This window comes from Molothrus aeneus, chromosome 12 (genome assembly GCF_037042795.1).
Source record: "Molothrus aeneus isolate 106 chromosome 12, BPBGC_Maene_1.0, whole genome shotgun sequence".
Taxonomy (NCBI): domain Eukaryota; kingdom Metazoa; phylum Chordata; class Aves; order Passeriformes; family Icteridae; genus Molothrus; species Molothrus aeneus.
The window spans coordinates 6,837,014-6,852,480 of NC_089657.1; the positions used below are offsets into that span (position 1 = coordinate 6,837,014).

At 45.4% G+C, this 15,467-nt stretch overlaps 1 protein-coding gene across 2 annotated transcripts in view; it reads left to right on the forward strand.

The window, feature by feature from the left end:
* PRICKLE2 (prickle planar cell polarity protein 2) overlaps positions 1–15,467 on the forward strand; it is a 104,187-nt gene that overhangs the window by 36,633 nt on the left and 52,087 nt on the right. The window contains exon 1 of one of the 2 annotated variants that reach the window (XM_066558103.1): positions 9,475–9,582. The exons of the other annotated variant lie outside the window; for it this stretch is intronic. The gene's annotated coding sequence lies outside the window, so the exon portion shown is untranslated. Of the gene's footprint in view, positions 1–9,474; positions 9,583–15,467 lie in introns of those variants that run through there. 2 annotated transcript variants of the gene reach the window in all.

Sequence of the window (15,467 nt, forward strand, 5' to 3'; positions counted from 1 at the left end):
ATCTTTGATATCTGCTTTTCTTCAGGAGCTATTTTATTCCCACAAGTGATACAAACCTTTTGCTGTTTTCCATATATTACACTTAAGTAGTTCAATACCTTTGGAAGCCCATATGGGAACATTTAATAAAGATTCAATGATTGCTGTATTTTGAAGGTTATATGATATGAGAAATCATATATTGTTTAATAGTTGAATATATCTGTGCTGTTGATTTCAGATAAACCAATATTTTTTAATAATACAGAGAAATGATACCTTCTTTTTGTTGTTTATATCCACTAGAGTGTGAATATTTTCCCTTTTCCCTGGTTTCCAGTTAAATGGATTTTCAATCTCTCTGAAATTTCTGCCCAAGTCTCAGCAATATTTGCTTAAGAGTAATCAGAGTATTACCCAAATCTCTGTTCAAAGCAACAGTGACCTTACCAGTGGTAAGCAATAATTGGATTCTTTTCAGAGCTGTAGTGAAGATTCACTGTAATAACAAGAGAAGAAATACCAAATGATAACACCACTTGTCTTCAGCACTGTAAGCCACAGCACTTTCCACAGGATAGTTTTAATATCTTAGCATATTATGGGTACTGAGTGAGAAAGGCAGATCTGGGGAATAGATGCTGCCTTGCAGTTTGGGGTGATGCATGTGTTTATGGCAGGGGAGTTCTTTTATTATAAAATCCTTAAGGTTGGAAAAGACCTCTAAGATCACGAGTCAAATGGTTAACTCGGCACTAAACCTTATCCCCAACAACATCCACGTGCCTTTTTGTAAATTACTATTATTATTATCAGTATTGTTATTATTGAAGTACTTTTGTCAGGGTGTGATGCTCTCTATGTGTACCCAGGGCAGTGCTCACCTGCTGCAAGGTGAGTTTCAGCAGGTGCTGCCTCACTCACACAGTCACAGCCCAAAACACCCTCCCTTGGTGGCTGGGACACCTCCATGTCCCCAGCCCTGCTCACACAGCCTGGCCCTGGGGTGCAGGAGCAGCATTCCCAAGCAAATGCCTGTGGGGTTTCCTAGAAGACAAATTGGAAACCATTTGGGAGAGCAAATCCATCCCCACCCGGTGTGGGGTGAGCCTGATTGCCTCCCTCTCTGCTTTTAATTGTAATGAATTATCTGGCTCAGCACAGCGGGGTGCTGAGCCTCTTGGCTGAAACTTGTGTAATTCACCTAAGTGTTTACATAAAAGCCAAGTAAATGTTAAGCTTCCTACAGATTCCAATATACATGAAGCCTTGTTTGTATTCAGTTTGGGAGACAGGAGAAGCAAAGCAGCCCATATGGCTGTGCACTGGAGCAGGGAATGTGTGTGTCTGTGCATACACATGCACAGGTCTCTTGTGGCACTTCAGACCAGGGTTCAGTGGTGGATGTGGTAGTACCAGTTAGTGGGTGGACTTGATGATCTTAGAGAACTTTCCCAACCTAAATGATTCTATGAATTGCACATGTTAAAATAAAAATCTTGACCTTTAATTTTCCCCTGGAGTGGGTTTTGTAGTGACTTGTCTGCTTACTCCACCAAAAAAAAAAAAAAAATCTGTACAATTTTGGTTTATTAAGAGAAGCTCAAGGATACAGGGGAGTTTTTGCCTGTTGACCACTAAAAAAGAGACCTGTGCCATCAAAGCCACCAGTGTCCTTTGATGTCCTCCCATGTGCCTATATCATTCTTGTAATTACTACAAACGAGCCTCCTGCAGCCCAGGCTGCTGTGTAATTCTAACCGAGGCTGCTCGCCAGATGGGATCCTTTCTGGGCAGGACCTTGGCAGTGTCTGTCCCCACACTGTGACAGGAAGCATGTCACACAAGCAGGATGAGATGTTGGTCCTGACCTGTGATGGCACCTGGTTGTGGAGCAGAGCTCCCTCAGCCTGGCTGTGCCCTGGTGGGCTGAGAGGTGACCCCTGGCTCTGACACAGCCTCTGCCCTGCAGAGCTCCAGCTCTCTTGGCTTCCCCTTGACGCGAGAGGAGCCGAAATTTGTGATGCTGTGCATCAGCCAAGCCCTAGTTATTGTCCTGATGAGGCCAGGTTTGCTTTGAAATAACCAAACCAAACCAGGCTGTTAGAGATTTTGCATTAAGATAATTCCCTGGGCACGGTGCAGCCAGGAGATCTCTGTACCTGGATGTAATTTATTTTTAGAAGGCATGTTTAGGTGCATAATGACCTCATTACCGTGCCAGTTGCAGCCCTGCGCGTTTAGGAGTAGTTAATTGTTTTCATTCCCTGTGCACAGCCCTTTGAGTGGATAGGGTAAAAAAGGGAGGTTGTGTGATGGGAAATAATAAAGAATGCTGAGGCAGAAAGCAAAGTGCTTGTCTTGAAGCATCCCTGTAAGATTCCTTCCCTAAAGCATCCCAATATTCAGGGAACTTGCAGTGTTTTGGAGCCCTTTCCTTCAAAGAGGAGAGACAGCTCCTACCATTGCCTTCTGAGGAGCCACAATTTTTTCCTCTCTTAGGTTTTTCTGCTGAGAAAAAAATGTTTGAAAGGCAACCTGAGCTCCCTTTCATCAAATGTCTGGAAGCTGGGGATTGAGGAGGGAAACTGAGACAGTGTGCACACTGCCCCTTCCTAGCTTCTCCCCAGGGATTTCTGTCATGTCTGCTTGCCAAAATCTCGAGGTGTCTCTGTCTTTTCTCAGAGAACCCCCCCAGCAAAGAGAGTAGCCAGCTGCACCCTTCCCTCCTTCCCCTTCCCAACCTCATCTCTTGTCTCTTAAGTTATCAGTCGTTATCATCTCTTAGGCAACAAATGGGACAAAATTCCCTGAGAGAAAGGGGGGAAAAAAAAGGAAAAATCCTAACATCTCCTCACTGCTTCTTTGGAAGAAAGAATGTATAAAAGCAGGTAAAATAGAGAGGAAAGGAAGGGGAAAAAATACTTATGTTTCTCTGGCAGTGGTTTTCTAAGGAGCCTTGATTATTCAGCAGCAGTGGAAAAAAAATATAGAAGATGTAAATAATCTTCAGGATTATGCTAAAGCCAAGCTTCAGTCATTTTCTTGGAAAAAAAATGCATGAAGTCTGTGCGTTTAATAACGATCAACCAGAATTTCTCTAGGGCTTCTTATATTTTCATTAAAAGGATCAGTTGTCTTGAAGAGAAATGGTAATTCTGGTATCTACAAATACCCTTTGGTTGGGAAGCATGTGGTTCAGGTTGGTGTGCTTCTGTGATTGGACTTCTCCTTCCCCTTTTCTTTTCGTTGTACTAATGTACATTCACATCCATGGTTACACACTGAAGTGATCAAAAGCAAAGGGTTGGTTTATCATGAAATGGCAAACCAGGCCTGTACTTTGCAGTGCAGGATGTATCAAGATAAAAACACAACATGATTTTTAGCTTTCCCTGTGTTTATGTTTGCTGCCAGAGGTACTCAAGTGATTTTTCAATGTGTATACATTACAGTCAGGTTTTCAAAAAAAATATCCTAGTATCTGTTGAAATCTATACAGGATCTTACCCTGCTGGGCTTAATTTTAGACTATTGAGTTTATCGTTCAAGTAGAAAAAAATGGGTTTGTTGTGTGTATTTAATCAAGTGCAGCAAAAAAATTTCACCGGCATCGTTCATCTTCACAAGCCAATTTTGATTTCTATTTTGTAGAAAAACCCTACCCCAGTAAAATGAACTCATTTATTGTGCAGATCTGATGGCACCAAGATTACAGCTGCTGGCAGGTATCGGCTGGTTTATGGGGACACTCCCCATATGGATTTTTGTTTTTATGGGCTTTCAATGTTGAGAACTGTGTGTTTAATCACTGCAGAAATGCCGGGAGCCAAGGATTTAGGGATGCTTGAAAAAAAGGGAAAGTGCATGGTGTTCCCATTGCAGCTTCCAAAACACGAGATGTGCTGCAGATGCCTGTGGCTGCTGGATCACCAGCAACTGGCAGGGTTTAGGATGCTTATGCATCCTCAGGCAGCTTTTATCCTTCACATCCCTTTGCCCTCCTGGGAAGCCCCATCTATGGAAGAGGCACTCATCGCTTTTGTGGTGAGCTCAGGTGTGGTAAAGCAGTTGGCATGGGGCATGAAGGGGGTCTTTGGTCCTTCTCTGCTCAGCTCCTCTCCATTCCTCAGGCTCCGGCTGTTTCCATGGAGTGCAGCACCCAAGGTGATGAGAGGAGGGTGAAGAAGGGAATTGTCCTTCATAACTCATGGCAAGGAACCACTTGGGCCAGCAATGGGTGCATCTCTTCTGAGTGGGGCACAGCCAAGGTTACGCTTCTCAGCAGACAAGGCTGCAGCTGAAGCTTCTCTGGGGGGAACCCTATTGGCTGCACTACAGAACATTTTAGTATTTAATAAATACTTGAAGAAATGTCATGATTTGCCAGTTTGGTGGCGCACAGGTAGTTGAGAAGGTACTTTGGCTGTGGTAGTGGTCACACATGCAAGCAGCCAGTGAGGTGCCTGGCTGGCATGGCCTGAGCAACAGGCATCCTCATGTGGGCAAATTTTGGGCAGGCAGGCATGAAAATCCATGTTCCAGGAGTGGGGTTAATAAAAATACTTGGCTTTGTATCAGAGAGCCCTTTGTGTGTGGGAGAGGCTCTGATTTATTAGTGCAAGGGTTTGTCAAGGTGGGGCAGTGGGGCTCACATTGCTCACAAAAAAATTCCGGTCATCACTACTCAAACACCTGTCTGGGGTTTGTTTCCAGCAGCCCTTAACTCAAGAAGCAGCTTCTGTCCCTCCAGGTTAAGACATAGGCAAAGACCTGGAAGGGGGAGAAAGAAGTTATGTGTCCTAAGCTGCAGGAAGGGAGCACTGGTATTTTTCATAATTTGAAGTGCTAAATCCATAATCTTCCCTAAACACCCTGGCTGTCTCATATATCATATATCTGTGGGCTGCTACAGCAATATATTCTTCAGGTCCAGATTTGCCAGGGGTGATGGCTTGTGAGCTATTGTGGCAATACAAAAAAACAAAAAAAAAACAAAACCCAAAAAAACCCCCAAAGCTAACAAAGCTAACAAACAAAACAAAAAACAAAACAAAACAAAAAAAAATCTTGGAAGGGGGCAGGGAGGGTATGTGATGCCAAGTGGAACAGTTCTGTCTCACCAGTCTTGAAGAGAAATGATGGAACACTGAAGGAGACAGGCTCCATAGCACAGATTAATGTGCAGTGTTTGAAAGCAGCCAAGAACATTTTATACACACACGACGAGGCTGGAAGGAGCTGGTGGCTCATCTCTGCAGAAACCATTCCTTTCCCTAAGAGAGCATTTAAAAAAAAAATATAAAGGAGAGTACAAAGGTCTCCAGGAGAGCTCAGCTGCTCAGGCAGTTTAATTGGCTGGAAGTAGAGCTTTACAGTTGGGATTAATATGAATATTTCTTAATAATGTGTGGTGACACATTGTCAGGAGTTCCAGGGTCAGGACTGCAAGGCTGCACAGTGGATGCAATGAAAATTCTTGCCTTTTCCTTCTGGTTTTTATTACTACAGTAACTCCCAATAGTGTGTATTGAAAGGAAGATGTTGTTAAGTTGGTTTCTTCATTTATTCCTGTGCAACTAGTGAAAAAAGTGGAAAGATGAGAGGAAGAAATGATGATAGTGATGCAGTGATGCCTGCATTGTAGATTGGCTGGTGGATCCACACAGGTTTTGACCTGCACATGGGGATGTGCAGTGCATCAGTGTAAACCTAAGCAAAACCCACCAGAAAGCAAGTAAAAGTGATTTAGCGGTGCTTGAGGTGGCTCAGAAGGACCTGAGACCATTAGTGTTTTTACAAGCATTTTTCAGCTGGCCTTACTGCCTTTTATCTCTGTGGGTCTCCCCTGAGTGACTACCAGCAAGGGTTGCCTGCAGGGAGGAGGTGGCTCTTCTGTCCCTGCTCCCAGGCAGCCAGGGGATGTCTGTGGGTTATTTTGCTGCTTCTGCTTTTTTTCCTTTTTTCCTTCTTTCTCTCACCTTCCCTTCCCTCCTGGTAATTTCAGAGCCCGGTAATTTCAGTTCTGGGAAGCCCGCCTCCTTGATCAGCATGTGTAATTGCCACCAGCCCTAATGGGATGCACTCAGAAGAACGTTTCTGTAATTTCCCTGCACTCCCACCTGCCCTTGCCCCTCTCCAGGAGTGATTGCCTCCACAGCTTTATAATCAACATCAAAACCACAGAAGAGAGGTTCCTGTGCCTGGAGCCACTGCAGAGCAGTGAGGCTGAAGCCTTCCCTGCTCTCTCTAAAGCCTGTGCCTCTCTAAATTAGTGGCACAACAGCGAGCAGCGAGCACACAGCTGATAAAAGTCTCAGTGAGGCGTTTGTTCCTGTAATGACTGTCTTTTATGCATAGATAATTCTGATAGAGTTAGACTTCCGAAGCCCACTGTCATCAGGGTGGAGTGAGCTGACCTGTTAATCATAAGGGGAATTAATGGGAATTACAGCTGCTGGAGCCCCCCTCTCTGCAGAGCTTGGTTCAGGGGTAGCACTGGAGGGGAATTCAGAAACGAAGCAGCGTGTGTTGTCCTTAGAGCTGCAGATAAAGTGGCAGCAAGGCCATTCCCTGGGGAGAAGGGAGGTGTGGAGGAGATAAACTCCAGGAGCACAAACACCAGATTAACAGCCTAATTCTCAGCAGCATGAGCACACATGCATTTTCATTGCATCCACTTGGTAACTAACAGAGACTTTTAATTTAGCAAAGAGAGAGACCAGAACTGCCAGGATTTGCAGCCTTTCTGGTGTCTGTATCCGAAGGACACCCAGGTGGGATGATCCTGCATTACCTCTCTTGATGGGACTTCTGTGGTGTAAGTTGATTTAGCACCATTGATGTGAAGTGAACTGAAATTCAAAGGATTCTTGCTGATGTTTCACCCCATCTGAGGTCCTGACTATCTGCAGATATTAGCAAACAGCTGCTACATAAACTCTACCAAGCATTTCCTCCAAGTTTTCTTTTTAGGATAACCTGCTTTTAAAATGCCATATATCCATGCAGCCTGCAGAGATTAAAAATGTTTATCTCATCCATGCAGAAGACTCATAAAGTCATTAAATGTGCTTTATATTGGTGTTTCTCAAAGGAAGGGCTGATTATCTGGTCTCAAATATCCAGAATGTGGTTGTTGCGTGCCTGAGTGTGTGTACTCAAGAGCTCTCTGATGAGTAGTCAGACAGGCTGCTCAGACAGACCACACTTAGGAATTTGTGAAGAATAACACAGCAAGTTGCATTGAAACGCTGTTGTCATTGTGCATTCCAAATGCATGTGCCAGGGCGTGGAAGAGAGGACAGCAATTAGTCAGTCCTGTTAATAATGAGTATGGTGCTGGGAAGGGAAAAATTATGATAGAATGAGTTGTTTCTTTTGTAACAGTAAAAGGAAGGTAAATGGCATTTGCCCAGTTCCATGTATGCACTTCAGGAGGTTTTAAAGTCTGCTTATCAGTTTGGGTAGTAATTGATAGGGAGGAGGGGCAGGTTTGATGCAGAACTAGCAGCAGGTTTGTACTTTGGGAAGCATGATGAAGTAGTCCTCTTCCAGGTCTGCTGAAGAGAGATGCTCTGAATGAAGGTGGTGTCCTTGCCCAGCAGAGGCACTGATGGGACCATGGGCACCCCTGTGCTGTGCCAGCCAAGGAGGAGTTTCTCTGTGTGGATACAGCCTTTACTAAAGTTTTACTGTGAGGTTGCAAATGAGGGTGTGAAAGTCCCCATGCAGAATACATGCTCAGGAAAGGGTGAGCACCTTTCCAAAATAATAAATTTTGGGATCTTCAGGATGTCATTCAAGGATTTAAGACCAGGCGAAAAATTACATTACACTGATCTCTGATGGTGCTGTCTCTGGCTCAGCTGAGGCTGGCACCAGGTGGCACAAGGGTGGCTTTAACTGTGTGTTTCTTATGGACACACTCAGAAGGTCCCTGTTTGCTGTCCCATGTCTAGTGCTGAGGTGCTACTGCTCACCTACCACACAACCCAGGTTAAATGACACAGTGGGGAAAACTCAGACTTGCAGGGGAGGGTGGGGAGAATATATTTTGGGTAGTCTGTCAGTCAGCTTGACACTAATTGGTTGCAGTAAGTAATCGTTCTCCATGTAAATTAGGCTCCAATTTCCTCTGTAGTCTGTCTGTTTGCTGTGTGGGCTTCGGTCTCTAATTAGGCTCTCACGTGGCAAACCTGGTTTGTAAGCTGCTTTTGTTCCTGGAGAGCCAGGCTCAGCCCTCCCCGAGGCTGCCAGTGCTCTTCCAGACCCGCTCCCCAGTGGAATGTTTCTTAGATTAACACTGCCAAGTTCTAAGTTCTTCTTTTAACGTACATTTTGATTACTTCTATATTTAAAGCTTGCAGTGGTGGTGGGGTTAGAATGCAAAGAGGCTTATTGGGCTTGCAGTGGGAATACCCCTCCGAAATGCTTCCTCTGTGTTCCTGGAAGCCCTGCTCTCTCCTCCATGAATAGACCTCATTGAATCCCCAGCCTGTGCTAGGGCTGGGGCAGCTTGCCCACATCTGGATTCTGCTGCCTGTCTGCTGGGACACCTGGAGTGCAGACCACTGGCTCCCCCCTCGCTTGGAGGAGCTGTGTGAGCACATTCAGAGGTCACCCAGATGCCAGCCCACGCTCTGGAGCTGCTCCAGGGTTGCACATCTGTAAGTGAGTGCAGCAATGTGCAGTTGCATGAGAGGCTTTTATCCCTGCCTGTTGGTTGTTTGCAAATGAATGCAGGTTTCCAGGTCGCTGCCTGTAGCCCTGTGCTTTCTGAGACCAGAAACACAGAACCAGTGCAGCCAGAGTGTCAATCAGGGTCAAGCATCTAGGTGTGTGTATAGCAGAGAGAGATGTGTCTCTACAGTCGTTGTCCGTGCCAGGCTGAAAAATAAAAGGCAAACCATATGTTTTGGCCAGACAGGCTGTTTGCCAGCAGCACTTTATGATTCAGTTACCTTTATGATTCCGTTTCCTTTGTGAAATTCAGTATAACTTCAGGACCCATGTGCTGATGGTTTCTGCAAACCTCCGTACGTGTTACAGTCCTGCCCCAGATGTGACAGGAGCACTGGTAGGCTTTCTTACAAACAGTGCTTGTATTGGCATCCTAATATTTACCATACTGATTTTTGATCTGGTGATACAGGCTGAGAGTTGCCAGCTTTCTTCAATGCTCTCACATGGCTGTTAGTAAGTAAATAAGAAACTTTTTTTGTCAGAAAGAGGTGAAATAAATTTGAGCGTGGGGGTGGTTTTTTTATTGCTTCTCTTTGTGTGATTTATACATTGGCAAGGTAACTTTGCTTTCACACTGCTAGTCAAAACTGGGAAGGATGTTGCCTCTGCAGAGAGCTACATTTGGGTGAAGGGACAGGATTGGATCGGGGTTTAGGATTTTCACCAATAAGCTAAAGCTGCGGTGGGCGTCGCTCCGGCAGCGCCAGGGCCCTGCCCTCCCCAGATGACCACAGCTGCTGGCAGGGCACAGGCAGCCCCAGCTCCAGGGATGCTCCAGGGTCTGTCCTGCCGCTCCTTGCCTCTGTCCTCACCCGTTCCATGGGGCTGTTCCAGCCTGTGAATGCCTGTTTAGCCGGGGTAAGTAATCGCGCCACGTTTACAGCCTCTGAAAGTATAAGAGGCTTTAATGCTCGACAAATGTTTGCATTAGGAGATGGTTTTCTCTTTCAGCTCTGGTTCCTGCCTGCCTTTGCGAGCATCGGTTCCCTTTGCAGGCAGTACCCAGGGGCTGTTGGGGGCCAGGCACTGGAGCAGGGCTGTGCTCTATCCTCTGCTAATATTTGGCTGAATATCCGGACACAGTAAAACTTTTCCTTGATGCAGACATGACTTCTGTCGCCAGTCCCTGAGCTGCTCCTGCGTTTTCACTCTCTTTAAAACCCATGAAGAGTAAAACCCCGCGGGAGGCTGCAGCTTATCTTCAGCTCTGAGTTTCCAGACCTGCTGTGTGTCTTCTCAGCTGTTGCAAGGATATGTGTGGAATGACAGAATGCGGATTTTTGGGTCTTTGGCAGCTGTGTTTAATGCAGGATAAAGGGGTTTTTTATCTTTGGGATGTTGGATTTCTCATGCCTTTGTTAATATGAATTCAGGAGAAAAACTCCAATTTTTTTCAGGCAAAACAAAAGCTTCTTTTGAAGGAAACTAAGTGTTCTAAGTACTTAATCGACTTGCCGAATTCAGTTGCTTTAGGATAATTTAGGAATTAAACAGAAGGAGGCTGTGTTAGTAACAAACTGCGGTTTTGGTTGGAAACAAGGATTCATTCCTGCTGGAGAAGGCAGAGGAAGCCGCAGCCTGTGGGCAGAGCTCCTGGGTCTGTTTGCTAGGCAGGGGGTGGGGGTTTAACAGCATCCTCTATTTGCCTTTGTTTAGGCAGTGCAAATTATTTGTGTACTTTAGGATTCCTTCCCTTCTTCAGCAGATGTTTTGTCTGTGCAACTGGTGGAATAATTAGTGAGAGACGTGGCACTGGTGTGCAAACACCCCATGGGGGTGGGTAGAGAAATCCCAGAGTCCACCCTGGGAGCAGCTGGCTGAGGAGCACGATCAGCACAAGATGCCAGAAGCAAAATTCATATGGCCCAATGTATTTGAATTTATTTCTGCAGAGGGTTTGTTCTCCCCACTGCCAAAAGCAGGCGGAGGCTGCTTCTTAGGGCAGAAGACCTTGCTGCTGCTGCTTATTGCAAATTTCTCTCAACATGTGAATCATTCGCTTGGGATTTTTATGGTGGTGGCTGGGGATGATTAAATGTTCAGACTGTAGGAAATTACCAGGAGATTTGAGTGTTTTCCTTAGTGGCTTTGGCCCCCGTGGAGGGGTGACATGGGAAGCTCTCCCTGTGTGGATCAGGCTGACTGTGGATTTTGAAGTCTCAGGTTGAGTGAGCATGTTTTAGCTCAGCTGCCATTTAAGTAATGGCAGCAACATGCTGCTTCCTCTAATGGTCTTGATTTAAGTTATCGGTTATTTCCTTAATTAGCTACTTCATCTACTTACACCTTAAATTACTCTATTTGCTCACCCAGAGAACGGGGGAAAAGTTCTTTTTTTTTTTCTCTTTTGAAGGGTGGCAGTGGAAATGTGCCGGCATGTGTGGTTCTGACTCCAGGAGATGCTGGTGCTTCTTGTGGGCTGATTCTCCTGGCAGCATGAATTAGAAATGAGGTGTAGATGTGCATTTATTCCTGGCATCTGTGTCATGCCGACAAACAAAATGAGTTGAAGTGGTCCTTTGAAAGCCCTGTTTGTGTGTATTAGCTGGACTAAGACTGGGGTTGTGTCTCAGGACCAGTTCCGATGGGGATAAAGCACCTTTTAATCGCCAGTGGTCTTTACATTTCCCATGAATTAGCACATGGCACTGTGTTGGCTGCCCACTGTCTCCACACAGTGCTTCAAAAGCAACCTCTCCAGCTGGCACCAGTTCCTCACCAGTATTCCCCACACACCATCCTCTGCTGCGCTTTTTCCTGCATCTCAAAGAGACTCAAATGTTTCTCTTCGGAGACTCCTTGTGATACATGTGGCAGCAGCCCGTGCTTCAGACCAGTCTATTTGTTCCTGCTTTAGCACTGTTTATTACTTTAATGATATTCCCTTCGTTAGCCTTAGCTTCACACTCTCCCTGGTGCAGAACTCGCTGAAACACATATTGCATAATGAGCCTGTTTCCATATTTAAATCAGAGGGACAAGAGCTGGGACTCTCCCAGCTAAAATGGAACTAAATGCTTGCCCTTCAGTTACATTGAAGCATCTGTGCCAAAAAATTATGTATTTGGGAGGAATTACCAAAAGTTCTGATGTACACAAGCTTTAGTCCTTTGATTCTTCTACATTTTTAGCCATTTGGCATGAATTTGGACTGTACGACTTTCCTCTGTCAGAGGAAACATTTCCCATGGCCTATGTGAAAGGCAGAGCATTGCCCTGCGAAGCAAAACCACAGGGAGCAGCACAGACGTGTCTCCAGCACCAGCACTCACTCCAGCTGGGACCTGCTTGGATGGCAGTGCTGGAAATCCCACGTGTCACGTTTGGCAGCACATACAAACCCCCAGCCCCAGTGCTGCCAACTGGGCTGACTCTGGCCTCTCAGCGTTACTCTTGTGGTCTTGGGAATCCCAGGGGAATTGCAGCTTTTGGGTTGGTTTGTGAAATAGCTGAGGGTTTGGTGGGAAGGACTCAAATATGGGAATTCTAATGGTCTAGAAAACAAAATCCTAATATTTCTCTGTCGTGATTCCTAAATGATTGTCGTGGTGTTGTGCAAGCAGGCATGGTGGATCTTGTGGTCAGCTGTGCTCTGGTCAGCATGTTCACTGCTATAGCAATGCCTCTGGGTGATCCATGTTCCCTGACTTGTCTGTCCTGGATTGCTTGTGTAACCTTGGACAAATCATGGACACCCTCCAAGCTGCAGATGAGGGAGAACAGCAGAGTTCCTGTTGCAGCTGTTCAGAAGTTGGTGTCAGAGCAGAGCCAGCCCCAGAGCAGTACCCAGGGATTCATGTATCCACAGGATACCTGCAGTGGACCCCCATTGTCACAAGGACCTCCAAATGCAATGGAAAAAGACAGTAAAACCAAATAAGCTAGACTCAAGAAGAAAATATATTGCAGGCTTGTCCCCTCTGCTTTTCTTCCTCTGCTGATCCTGGGAGGAGGTAGCTGAGAGGAAATATTTGCTCTTAACAGGGTTCGATTTCTCTTTGCATTCCTTGGAAATCTGTGTTTGGTTTTTGCCCTGTTGATGTTGGTTTATGCAGTGATGTTTCCAGCAGCTCGATTGTGTGGTTATAGTTCCAACTCTTGGTATTTCATGCAAAGATAAAAAAGAAAGAAAGATGGTACTGAGTAATGAGGTGGCTATTTAATCACAGCAGGACTCGCAGGAAAATGTGCATTAAGTATTTATGGGACAGTATTCATTAACATTTTCACTCTGTTGGCACTGGGCAGTTCAAGAAAGCTGCCGAGAGAATTGGAGTCTGTGTTGCACAGCCACAGACCTGGAAAGGGCTGCAGCAGAGGCAAGGCATGAACGCTGCCTTTGTTACCAGATGTGTCCCTCGTAGCTGGCGTTGCATTTGGAGCTGCAGCAGTGAGCAGGATTTTGGTAGTTTAACTTACCCTTCTCAAAATGCTTGCGGTGAATATTTTAGGTCTGATTTTTCTGGCTGCCGTGTCTTATGAGAGTGCAAGTGGCTGACACTGAACCCCTGATTTGCAGGCAGGCAATTAGAGAGATAAGCCTAAGTGACTTCATGTGTCTCCTTTTTAGATTGCTCTGAGTTGATGTAAAGGGCTGGGATTAGCAGAGATTGAGTTCTCAGAGTGCTGGAAACCAGCTGTGGCCAGGGGCCTCATCCAACAGGAGCTGTAGGTACCGAGTTACAGAGTGAGTTTTCTGTGGGCATGAAATGATGCCAGGAAGATTAGAACTGATGATAAAATGCTATTAATTCTTGCTTCATTAACAGCACAGAAGGTATCAAATTACTCTGGTGCTATAAATCAAAAGGGTTTCTTATATTTGTTAAGTGAAGCTATTTAAATGGTTGAAATACTTTCACTTGCTGGCCATTGCATCCTCAGATACAGGATCACAGCAAAGTGTTTTAGATTTCCCAGTGTTAATGGAAGTATTGAGCAGTAGCAGCCTGATGGTTTAAATTTTCCTTTGAGATGACATGGGGTCTTGTGTTAGATTTTAGAATGCCTTGTTCTGGACCAGTACTCTGAGCCCAAGACTGGTGTCAGGCTCATGTCAAAAGCTGCAGTGGTTGCACAGGTCTGCCAGATTTGGGATTAGGGGCTGAAGGACCATGATGCTGGCCCTGTCCAGCCGTAGCAAGTGACATGCCCAGATCAGGCTATGCCCACAGGCACCTCCCCTGCTGGAAAGTTCCTTTTAGGATTACTGTCATCAAGAGACAGCTTTGTCCTACTTCTTAACAAGTGTAAAAGGGACATAGAGAGAATTACCTCCTTTACCTGAATGCCTGTTGAATAAAATAAATGTTAATCTTGACTAATTAGCAAATGGATTCAATGTGGATGTCTGTGATCCATTTATGTACTTGAAACCCCCATTGATTTCCACTGGAACTGTTCAGCAGAGCAGCAAGTGAAAGGTCTGACTGTAGCTGTGCTCTTGGCTTCCTGATACCTTTCCCCTGTCCTTTGTATGAGAAATGAGATCCTGATGGCAGTCAGGAGTGTGGTGTGGTTTGTGCCAGGCGTGCAGCACACAGAGCTCTCACTGGGCCTCAGCCTCTGCTTTGTTCTGTTTTTCACAGGATGCCTTGTGGCACCCCACATAGATGGCTTTGATTAATTTGCCTCTGACACTGCCTAACTGGTCATTCAGGGAACATTCAGCAAACCTCCTGGCTGCAGTTATTCCTGAACTCTCCCACCCAGCCTTGGCTTTTTCCTTTCATGAGGGGTTAAATTTACTCAACATAAACATTTTCTGCTCTCCGAGCTTGTCCTTATTTGTTGTCTTCATACTCTCATTTTCTTAAGCACAACAAGAAACAGTCCCTTGCTTGAAGAGCTTAGAGCTCATACCTCCAAACATATTCACAGCAGATACTTTCTGAGTGTCTTAACACCCACTAAAAATCATTGGGAATTGAATCCTTAACTACTGCCAAAATATGCAGATACCCTGAGGATCTGACTGCTTCCCCTGACCACCTCCATTAGACCAAGGGATAGAAGAGAGGAAGTGAGAAGAGCATTCCCTCGGGGAGCTTGAGCACCAGAAATTACTCAGAATTAGTCTGGGTCTAAGCCACAGCATATTTTTGCAATTTAGGTCCTGTAGCTTGTCACATCAGCAGATTTGCAACCCTTGTGCTGACTGTGGATGTTGATCCAGACCCTAAAACTGGTGGAAGTTTTTTCTGTGCTATATGCTCACTGCCAACTTTGTTGTGCTTCAAGATGTGTAAGGAAAGAACATCAGATAAATACCCATCAGTGGAGGATGGTTGTATATATCCACTGAAAATTGTATTTGTCATGTTTTGCAATTCGTGTAGCTTATCTCTGGGGCTTCAGGCACTTCAGAAAGTTGAGTATGGCAGGTTTGCCTCAACATAGAGGAAACAACGTTTTGGTCAAAGTCACAGGCAAAATCATAGTTGACATCAAAACTAAACCCAATTTCATGTCCCTTCTGTCAGCACACAGTGCTGCTCACTCAGGTGGAGGTGGAGAGGCTGGAAAAGCATGGATGTGCTCTGTTCTGTGTCTTGTGTGGAATGCAAACTATCAAAGTCAGAACTTTTTTCACGGCAGAGACGTTCAGAGTGCAGCAAGTGTCAAAGTCCTTGGCCATGGCTGGTGCTGGTGCATGCGGCAGATGCTCGGGGAGGGCAATTGCAGCTGTTGGGCTGCAATTGCTGCTTATTACACTAATTACAATCGTCTCGCTGGTATCTGAG